Source organism: Macrobrachium nipponense, chromosome 39 (genome assembly GCF_015104395.2).
Source record: "Macrobrachium nipponense isolate FS-2020 chromosome 39, ASM1510439v2, whole genome shotgun sequence".
Classification (NCBI taxonomy): Eukaryota; Metazoa; Arthropoda; class Malacostraca; order Decapoda; family Palaemonidae; genus Macrobrachium; species Macrobrachium nipponense.
In genome coordinates, this window is record NC_061099.1 from 3,642,849 (window position 1) to 3,655,348 (window position 12,500).

General features: G+C 36.0%; 1 long non-coding RNA gene across 1 annotated transcript in view; it reads right to left on the minus strand.

Annotated features, from left to right (window-relative positions):
• LOC135210045 (uncharacterized) overlaps nucleotides 1-12,500 on the minus strand; it is a 288,314-nt gene that overhangs the window by 815 nt on the left and 274,999 nt on the right. The window lies entirely within an intron of this gene.

A 12,500-nucleotide genomic window follows, 5' to 3' on the forward strand; every position in this document is an offset into this window, starting at 1 on the left:
GAGAGAGAGAGAGAGAGAGAGAGAGAGAGAGATTGGTGAATTATATTATAAACTATACAAGAGAGAGAGAGAGAGAGAGAGAGAGAGAGAGAGAGAGAGAGAGAGAGAGAGATGAAAAAAAAGACAATAACAGCATTACTAATATATCAATAAGAATTCACCGAGTAAAATGCTTGCTCCAATCTTTCAAATAAACATCAAAAACCATAATTTTTTTTAAAACTTCTATTACCATTAAATTTTTGAAAATTATTATCTATTCTATTTTCTTCTAATACCAGGAAACCAGTTCTAAAGATTCCCAATATGGCTTCTGGAGTGACAAAAGATCCTAGCTACCCCTCTCATCTCACAGTGGTCATCTTCATGCAACTTCAGATAACCTTTTGTCAACGAACTTGACATTTCTAAGGATTTGAAAAAAATGGAATGGAGGGGGGGGGGACGGGGGGGGGGAAGGCGGGGTTGGAATAGTGCCTAATTAGTCTAAATTAGGGTACCTCCAATTCCCATTACTAATTGGGTAGCTTTCAGCCAATTACTTCCTACAGTAATACTCCTCTCTTGTTCAAGCTTATCCCAACAGTCCATTCTCAAATTATTCCTTCTAAATACATCGGCGTAGGAGCAAGTTCAAGGACTCTCTCTCTCTCTCTCTCTCTCTCTCTCTCTCTCTCTCTACGAAAAAAAATGACATTCACTTTTTCGCATCACGACTAAAACCGCTTGTATGTCGAGACCATCTCTCTCTCTCTCTCTCTCTCTCTCTCTCTCTCTCTCTCTCTCTCTCTCTCTCTCTCATCCATTTCATTCCCGCTCTCTCTTTCTTTCTCTCTCTCTTATTTTATGCCTATCTTACTGGTCATGGATTAAGTCGGATGAGGATCAAGGAGATGTTCAGAGCGGCCATCTAGGATTTAGGATTAGTGTCACCATCCCTCTGTCGCTCCAAGGGCGGAGTTCAGAGCCACAGCTTACAAGACGTGAGGGAAAGAACTATTTTGAGGTATAATCTTAGCAAGAGTACGAAATCACACATACAGCGTGTGTGTGTGTGTGTGTGTGTGTGCATATGGAGAGAGAGAGAGAGAGAGAGAGAGAGAGAGAGAGAGAGAGAGAGAGAATCAATCTATTTTTCTATAAGAGTTTCGCTATCTGTACATCATTTCATTATTCTTCAAAGAAGGAGTTTTTAGCATTTCAGAAATTCGTAATTTATTCTACAAGCATCTATTTGTTTCTCTAATGGCATGTACTTTATTTTCATCTTTATATTTTGCTCAACGTCCTTATTGACCCGTCTCTTGATGCTGGAATCTTACTGCATGAGTTTCTCTCTCATTTTCTGCAATACTTCATTTTTTGCTTATTAATTTCTTCTACAAGAGTTTTTGTTCCACATTTAACTCAATTTCTCTACGAGAGTTTCAACCTTCATCTACAGCCTGAAACACTTCCCCTCACGACTTCATATTCACCACTAGATCAGGATCACTGAACGAGTTTTAACTTATAAATTTCCTTCCATGAACTACTGCATTTTTTTTCTACGAGAATTTCTTAATTCCTATACCGACGGAAACATTTCCACACACGACTTTATAACAAGACTTAAATCACGACCTCTGGAGCAGCGACCCACATCCGATAAGAACCTAGAAATAAAGTTGTACGATAAACCACAATAGTCTCTTCAGACTTCAGTAACTATATACATAATCCTGGGACTTAGTGGGGCTGAACATGGCAGAGACACAGAGGCAGCTCAACTTTGATCCCGTTCACACCAAAGAAGCTTCCAACACCGAAGGTCAAGAGATTCATCTCCGTAAATATAGGTCAGACACGTTTTGGCGTTATCGTAAGCCGGATGTCATTAGATAAAGGTGAATATAAAGCATGCATAGTATGTCAAATACTAAAGAATGGATATTATTCATGAGGTTAAATAAAAAAAAACATTAAGTAAAAATATTCAAATTATGAACTCATTTTGCCAAAGGAAACAAGTTGCATAGGGTGTACAAGAGAAAAAGCTATACAATACATACATGTATATGTATATATATATATATGTATCATATATAATATATATATATATATATATATATATATATATATATATATATATATACTTTTCCACATCTCTCTCTTTTACGTATATCATCGTCTGTTTCTTTTACGTTTCTACTATCATCTGCTCATCATTATCTCAAAGGTTTATCATCCTTGCAATATTTTTTCTTTTCTGATAAGGATATCCGTTACATATTCCCCCTCATTCCTCAAAGGAATTTCTTCTTCCTCCTTATCCGGCCCTCTGGATGACCTAGGTTTGTGTTTGTATGTGTGTATTTGTACTTTAAAGGTAAAAGAGATCAATGTCGTCATCTTCCTCCTTTACTCTGGATGACCCAGGTTTGTGTGCGTGGATGTGTAATACTCAGAAGTTGACTGAATCATGGGAATGTGTTGCGTCAATCTTTTTTAATGTAATTATTATATAGGATATATATATATATATATATATATATATATATATATAATATATAGTATATAACCATATATATTATATATATATATATATATTTAATTACATGTTTTTCGAGTGCAAAAAACATTCTTCTAACGTCACATTACTTCCAAACCAGTTTATGTAAATAACTACAATCTTATTTCTTGCATTAGCTAGCTTTTTTAACATCAGCACTGCATATAAATTTAAAAAAAATTGACGCAACACATTCCCACGATTCAGTCAACTTCTGAGTATTACACATCCACGCACAAACATAGGTCATCCAGAGTAAAGGAGGAAGAGGATGACGACATGATCTCTTTTACCTTTAAAGTGCAAATACACACATACAAACACAAACCTAGGTCATCCAGAGGGCCGGATAAGGAGGAAGAAGAAATTCCTTTGAGGAATGAGGGGAAATATGTAACGGATATCCTTATCAGAAAAGAAAAAAAATTGCAAGGATGATAAACCTTTGAGATAATGAATGAGCAGATGATAGTAGAAACGTAAGAAAAACAGACGATGATATAAGTAAAAGAGAGAGATAAGGAAAAGGAGGGAAAGTTAAGCAGGGGAATTGGGACCATTCAGATTAAGAAAAATGAAAATGAAACGAAAATGAAATTAAGTCATAAGAGATTCACGAAAGAATTGACAGGCAATGAAGACGAAAATCCAGAGGATCAGAAGAAAGAGAACGACACTCATATCGAGAGACGACGAATGGAAAAGGGGGGAAGGCAAAGTGAATGAAAAGGGGAGAGGGAGAAAATAAATAAAAAGGGGGAGGCTCAGGAAATGATTAAGGCAGGATATGAAACAAACGCACAATAGGAACAGAGGGAATAAAGCAAGGTAGGGGGAGAACGATCACGGAGATAATGAAGAAGGGAGGATAATGGAAAAGGGAGGAAACGTAATCACCTAGATCAGCAAAGGGCTGGAATACGGCGAGGGGGAGAAAGCGTGAATGAGAGAGAGACCATGAATGGGGAGGAACATGAATGGGGTAAGGGGGGTTTGTAAGGAGGGACTGTCACAAACACCCATTCGGTTATCGACTGCTATGCATCCTCCATCCGTTCTTTACGAGGCTTCCGCCATAAAGCATGAAAATAACGACCTTCCAGTATTCCCCTCTTCCACTTCAACATATGATGGTGACTCACAGCAGCCTTACGCTGGCCTCTAGACTCTACACTCTAGTACTCTAGTACTCTAGTACTCTAGACCTTTGTATTTACCTTACCTAAACCAGTTTACGTTTCCTAAACTAATTTACCTTTCCTATACCAGTTTACCTTACCTATAACAATTTACCTTACCTATAATAATTTACCTTACCTATGCCAATGTACCTTACCTATAACAATTTACCTTGCATATACCAGTTTACCTCACCTATACAATTTACCTTTCCTATATCAATTTTCCTTACCTATACATGTTTACCTTACCTATAACAATTTACCTTAACGATACTAATTTACCTTACCTATACCAATACCTTACCTATACTAATTTACCTTACCTATACCAATTTACCTTAAATATACCAGTTTACCTGAAATATACCAACTTACCTTACCTATACCAGTTTACCTTACCTTTACCAGTTTACTTTTTCTATACCAATTTACCTTACATATACCAGTTTACCTTACCTATACAATTTACCTTACCTATACAGGTTTACCTTACCTATACCAATTTACTACTTTACCGATATCAAAACATTCCCCCATCCCCATCATCTTCACCTGCCCTCCTAAACCTACACCATCTTGGAATTTTCTTCAGTTTTTTTTCACATTCAAATATCAATTTATCTAAATGCCTTCTTCTCCCTTTCCCACAAACTCAAACAAATCTCCAAACACTTCACATTATTTTTATCCATTCTCTCATCATCATTTTCTAAAAACACCTCTCCCATACTTTCAGATGTCATCCAATTTCTTTTATTCGAAATCGTCTGCATCTAAATATAAAGGTCCTTACTTTTTCAGTTACATTTACATTTCCATACCAACCTCAATCCATTTTTGTTTACCTCATTTTACACTCCTATGCGTGTCCCATCCCTTTATCTCATTTACATACCCATACCATATCCCTTCCTGTACTTCAATCTCATTTACAATAGCAAAACATGTTCCATGCCATTTCCATCCTATTTTTATTCACAGAGAATTATTCAATGACTTTCATACTGAAACATTCCTACAAGCCTGGTACATCTCCTTCCATCTTCATTTACATTCCTCTGGCCTTGTCCCGTCCCTTTTCCAATTCCCTTAACCCTTGTCCATTCCTTTTTCAGTCTCATTTACATTTCGCCCCCAATGGTCCATTCCTCTATGAATCTCATTTACATTACCTCTACTAATTCACATTCCCTAACCAATACCCCATCTCATTTGCATTCCCCACTTAATCTATCCTTTTTACATTCCTTAATCCCTCCTCCATCTATGTAAATTCTAATTTACATCTCACTATTCCTACTCCCCTATTGTGGACCTTTATCATGATCCCAACTCCTTACTCCCTATCATAATCTCAACTCCTTACTCTCTCCTATTCCTTACTCCCTACCATAATCTCAACCCATTAATCTCTCTTATTTCCTACTCCCTACCATAATCTCAACTCATTACTCTCCCATTCCCTACTCCCTATCATAATCTCAACTCCTTACTTCCCCCAACCCAAATCCTTTTCATCCCAATTCTTTTATCCCCCAGCTAACACCAATCCATTTCCAATCAAAATTCTCCCTACCCTTCAAATCCCTACTGCTTCCTTGACTCCCTCCCTCACTCTCCCCATTCCCTCTCCACGCACCCACCCATCCTCCAACCACCTTTCCACCCATTCATCTTATCTCTACTACCCTCCATCTCAGTCCTTATTCCATCCACCACTATCACCATCATCATTCCCTACCTTCTCTATATACCCCCACCCATCCTCCAACACTCTTTCCACCCATTCATCTCGCCCCTACTACCCTCCATCTCAATCCCTATTCCAACCATCATCGCCATCATCATCATACCTCGTTAGGCAAAGTCGTCTTACATACACAAACGCTCTGCTCCCCCTTCTTCTTTTCCTTCTTCTTCTTCTTCTTCTTCTTCTTCTTCTTCTTCTTCTACCTTGGCATGTCGGGTGTTCGCCTTTAGTGAGTGTGTGTGATCAATAAAAACAGAGAGAGAGAGAGAGAGAGAGCTGGCGGCGGTGGGGTGGCGGTGAGCGGCATCGGGACTTGGTAAGAAGAGAGGGTGGAAGAGAATGTGGTGGTGGTGGTGGAGGAGAGAGAGAGAGAGAGATACTGCATCTGATGATAAATGTCAGACTATAGTGGGGCCTGTTATGCAGCAAAAATGGGTTTAACCAAACAAAAGCTCCTTTCAGTTTTCTCCTGAAGATGGAAAAAGAAACCCATAAAATTACTGAGTATAACTTGTTTACTTGTAAGTATTAACATAGTATTTTACTTAACACTCGAGTACTTTCAGGGCTTATCTCAAGAGATGTGTAGCTTGTCTGACTGGGTTAAGGCCTAGCAGTCTTCTGGAACTTCTTGTAGAGCTGCCATTCTGACCAACAGACTGATGGTGACCACTCACTTACCACAAAGGTTAATCCCATTGACCACCATCAGCTCAGGATAACAGAGCGACAAGAGGGGATTAACAACTCTCAAGAGAATGAAAACCAGAACCAGTATAGCCATCACATAAATGACACCTCTACAAGAAGACAAGAAGTTCCAGTAGACTGCTGGGTATTATTAACCCAGCCTGACCACCTACACATCTCTTGAGAGAGGGACATAGCTATGGCTCGTAAAAATATCATATAGATTTTTGGAAATATATTTTTTTGTCATTTAATATATAAACTTTTCACTTTCGTGACTATTTTTAAAAAAAAATTTGTAATCTTACAGATTATATATTGTGCTTGTTTGAAAGCTGAGATCAATAGCTTTCCAATGAGCATACTATGCAATCTGTGCACGATAAACTTTTCTTGCAATTAACGCCAAAAACCGACTAACTAGAACACTATTAACTGGCTTTTACACTTTACTTAACTCATTTCCATGTAAATAACCTAAATATAAAAATCACAGTGAATATATAGTAAATCAAAACAAAACGATGTGTTTGATAAACAATACTCTGATATAGGGCAAGTATATCAACATCTTTTATTATTATTATTGCATCTTAGATACATAAAAAAGAATATCAATGGGTGATTAGTTCCCGAAAAGCGCGTACCGATTAACTATTTTTCATTAATATTAAGTTATGTGTTTTAAGGTGTATAATTGACAGAAATAAAAGCGGACTTTGGCTTTCATATCAATCTTCACTATGTATATAAACAAGTAAAATAGACTGCTAATACTATCAAGTGATCATAATTCAAGAAATAAATCTGCAAAATGAACATATTTCCGTATTTTAGGACACTAGGACTCACTTTGAGAAACTAAAAATGTAAATATCATAAGTAATTTATATTGTCGTAAAAAGTATATATTATATATATAATATATAGTACATATATATAATTATATATAGAATTTATATAATATATATTATATATTGTAAACATGTAGAATTATATATATATTCCTATATATATGAATAACTTGGAATAAATTGATAATCATATATATATTATATAGTTACATATAATTATAAATATTATATATATATAATATATATGTAATAACTTGATCACGAAGTATATAAAACGTGATGCTATGTATAAATAAAGCTTTTTCATTTTTCCTCGTATTAGGCTATCTCGCTTTTTCATTTTTTCCTTCGTGGCAAAAAAATCTTTTATTTTTTTTGTTTTTTTTTTTATATATATATATATATATATATTATATATATATATATATATATATATTATATATATATGATATATATATCAAATCAAAAAAACAAAAAAACCAATTCTATCATTATAAATGTATAGTCATTTCACAAACAGATTTCACATTTTGACTACATAAGAACATTATAAACCACATTAAACAGAATTCTATACCGGCCAAGTATAACACCCTCAAGCCACATGGAATATTTTCTTTAATTATGATATTTCATCAAAATCGACCCGCCCCCCAAAAAAATCATATCCTAAATTTTCACTCTCAATGAAAATATCAAATTAGTTTTTGTGTACTAGTCTTGGTTTAAGAGTATTTGAATTCATTCATGCTCTGATTAGATGGGTTCTACCATATCATACACTGCCCTGCTCTGGCATCATTATACAATTAATACTATTTCCATTATAAGGCCTAGGTATAGAAAACATATAATACCCTCGGTATCTATTTTAGGCTGTATTTAACCCTTCCTAGAATATAGGGATTTGATTCTGTCCTTCGGCCCTCATCTCATCCCGATATGCTGGAAGGTCATAAATACAGCCTAAAATAGAGACCTTGGGAATTATCTGTATAACAAAGCACTCAATACACATATTTACTCTTTACATGTTCTAAGAGGCATGTTGCATAACATAACTCACTGAAAGATTGTTAGTATTTTTTTCGTCAGTGATACACTATTAAAATGGCTACTACCCTACAATGCACACGCAACAAAAATATTTTCCTTTTTTATTACCTACTGGATGAAAACCCATTTATTTTGACTCATATACACTGAATCAGCAACATTTCTACTACAATATGGATCATATTCAAGGCTCTCACCTTCATTATGTTGGTCCATAGCGCAATTATTATCCATGCAATTCCTGATATCACTAGACATATGTGACGTTACTTCCTGTTTCCCGCCAATTGGTGTTTGTTTACGTACCTAACTACAGCGGTGCCCTCTATGGTATTATTAGTAAATTATATAATCACGACAATTATATAAGCCGACCGGAAACGTTCTGGCCAGCACAATCTCGCGTGCATATTTTTATTTGGTTGCCAGCTTATTTAAAAGGTGGCAAAAAAAGTTTTTTGTTTTTTTTTTTTTTTTTTTGGTCAGTGAGACATATATCCATGAAAAAAAATGTATTTTCCAAAACTCTATTTTATGAAATTTTCACGAACTTACATAACAGACTCCACTATTAATGCACGTCTAGAAGAGAGAGAGAAAGATAGAGAATGATTTTATGTAAAAATTCAAGGACCATGGAACATACACATATCCCGTCCCGTGTGTGTGTGTGTGTGTATTTGTACACACACACACACACACAGAGCGCTCCGATCATTACTGTTAGAACGACCACCACACCCGTGAATAATTACAATAGAAACTTTTTATATTAACTCTCTTGAACCTCTTCCTCCTCCTCCTCCTATTCTAAAGAGAGAGAGAGAGAGAGAGAGGACGAGAGAGAGAGAGAGAGCTGCTACCCCCTTACATTAAAGTAAATAGTCTCGTACACTGACCCACTGACCTAAGGTCGTCATTTTCACAACAGTACTGTGCAGTTTCTATCAGTGTTATTTAATAACTGGCCACAGTGATTATGAAAGTTGGTCATTTGCACTATTGCTGTGACTGTTGCTACTAATGCTATTGCTATGCTAGTCAAGCTCTGTTCACTTTGTTTATGACTGTGACTGTTGCTACTAATGCTATTGCAAGTGAAAGCTCTGTTCCTGTTGTTTTGTGACTGTTGCTACAAATACTATTGCTGGTAATAGCTCTGCCGCTGCTGTTGTGACTGTTGCTAATAACGCTATTGCCAGTAATAGCTCTGCTGCTGTTGTCGTGACTTTTGCTATTAGTATTGCTAGAAATAGCTCTGTTGCGCTGCTGTTGTTGTGACTGTTGCTACTAGTATTGCTAGTAATAGCTCTATTGCTGCTGTTGTAGTGACTGTTACTACTAATGCTATTGCTAGTAATAGCTCTGCCGTTGATATCACTGTTACTCTTACTACTATTACTAATACTAGCTCTGCTACTATTAATGCTACTACTATTACATCTTACCCTATGCTATTACCACAGCCAAAGACGCCGACAGGAGATGTTTCTCCAACTACTACTAGCTCTGCTGCTGCTATTACTCCTTGTATCACTTCTCACCCTACGCTATTACCTCCACTAAGGAATCCGAATGAGATTATATATTCACGCTTGTCTGTCAGCAATCGCTTTGAATTAGCTTCTAAAACTGAAATGAATTCGAATATAAATCCATCTCATCATGATATAATGGGCGTTATGTCCATCTGTCTGTCTGTTATTCAATCGCGACTAAACGGCTTGAAGGATTTAAACCAAACAAAAACGATTGGATAGGTCTTTGATCGAGGATGATTTATAGCCTTGTATGGCTATAACCAGATCATTGGTTTCCTAGCTATAATTTTTATCTATAAATTCATAAATACCAACCCAAATAAAAGTTAAATCAGGATATATGATGTATACTTTTGCAGCGGCCACGTGTGTTCTTATAAACATCCATGCATGGGTTGTCCTCATATTTGAGTATCCTGTGGAGATGATAAAATTTCGAACATCTGAAAGCAGGCTCAACTTTGCGGTTCGAAATGTTGTTTACATCGAACACTCATTTCTCTTTCAACTGTCATACGAGAAACAACAGTAAAGTGTAAGTTCATTTTTTTTATAAAGAATATAGTACATTGCCAGTTCTTGATTTAATAAAGCATTTAAATGGCCGATGCTGACTCACGTGTTCTATGTAATTTTCCAACCTGAGAAATTGAAGTCATATGTTCCTAAACCGTAGATTGAACTCCTCACGACAATATTCGCAAAATATACCTATTGTTTCTTTCTTTCTTTAGAAATTTTTTAAGTTACTACTGAAAAGAATGTGGCTTTAGATGAATTGCTGGAGCTGAAATGTAAGAAATTAACTATTTACTTAAAATTTTATTCCATTCATGTTATTCAAATAATCATTGTAGTTCACTCGCATTCACTCGAAGGTAAATAGCAAAATGAGATCGACTCAGCTTCATATAATTTCTTGGACATTGAAAGAAAATGCATTCTCATCTCATCGTATGAGATCGCTCACTTCTGCCAATGTGGAATCCTTCATAAATACAGATTCATAAATACGGAATCCTTCAAATCTGAAGGACTTCACAAGCGGATGCGGCGGCCACCTAAACGGAACTGCTGGATAAAAAGTGTGGTCATATGTGTCGCTGGAGGAAGGAAACGATCCCATTCACCGAGATGGAAATTTTCTTTCCCTGTTCAAGAAGGTTTCGGAAACTGAGTCATTCTCATTTTGCTATCTAGTACATTCGAGTGAATTATAATGCTATCTTGAATAACATACACAGAAGAGAATTCTAAGAAAATGGTTAATATCTTACAATTCAGCCTCTGCAATTCTGCTAACGCCACATTATTACTAGTAGTAACTAAAACCTCTCTAAAGAAAAAACGGATAAATAAATAAATAAATAAATACAGGCAAATGAACCACTCAGCAGGCCGAGGTTCCCAGATGCAGGCGCACTGGGACTCATCTCGAAGTGATTTGACTAATATGTGGAAAGACTCCAAATGTTACTTTTAATTAGAACGAAATGTACATTTTATTTTCAGTGAAGTAAGGGTGTACTGCAGTGGGATAGGTGGCTCTATCGAACTCTCGTTCTCCAATCATGGTCCTAATAGGTTTCTAATATCGAAGTTGCCACAATTACTTCAGCTCAAGCAATAGAGAAATATGTGATTATAAAAAAAATGACAGTAGAAGGGCAACAGCGATATTGCATATACTGAATGTGGCGTCAAGGAAATGAAATCGAAAGTTACATGCAAGCAAGCAATAAAAAAATAAACAAGCTGAAATAAATAAAAATAAAAGCAAATATTTCAGGATATTTCTCATCTATTCCAAGCTTTGCCCGACAACCTACGCCTCTCTCTCTCTCTCTCTCTCTCTCTCTCTCCTCTCTCTCTCTCTCTCCAACAAGGGAACCGAGCTTCCATAATACCGACGAACGGAGTAATATCAATGCCACTGATCAAATCCAATCATATCAATGCTCCACCAGGTATTGAATATTCGAAGGATAAACTAAAAAAAAAATAAATGAAAAAAGAAAAAAGAAAACGGGAATATTGATATATATCCTGGGAGCGTTTTCTATCTCTTTGAAGAAACAAAATGATTTAAGGGATAACAGTAAAGAGAGATAATAAAGATAAGATTCTCTTGGGAATTTAAAGTTATGTTCAGTGGGAAACAGGACAGGGCATATCTCCATATCTCATATATACGTTAGAGCAGTGGTTCCTAACCTTTCTTGGCAGTGACCCAAAATCTCGTCCAAATTAAGCATTTTCTTATCATATAATTATGCTTATGAAAGCGCGTTACGGAAACAAAAATTACACGCAGAGATTTTTATTCATAAAATTAGCACTTCTTCTTAACAATGATCCATGAGAAAGAAACAATACATGAACTAGCATAAAAAAACTAAAATGTTTTGGTTTCAGGATATAAAATTTCGTATGATTAGGCTATGGAGGAAGAAGAGTAAAATTACTCATACAAGCCTTCTTAACATGTAGACTACTCGTACAATGAATGAGAACCCTGACACTGGATTGTTTTGACCAGCACTTCAAACCTGGGTGATTTTGATGAGGGACCGCACCTTAGGTCATCCTCTGGTTGTAGGCGGTTTCTGCACCTCGTCTTTGTGACTGGGAGGGCTGGAAATCCTGCCTCACACAAGAAAGTTGTAGCAAAGGGAAGGAAATATTGTATTAAGAATACAGAAATCATTAATATCTAAGCCTTAGATATTAATGAGTTATGTATTCTTGATACAATATTCTAATAATAATAATTATAAGAAGGGTACTGGGAAAATAATAAGCCCAAACAGTTATAACCCTTGGGGACCCATTGAAATAAAGTATATCTTAGTTTAACCAGAACACTGAACTGATGAA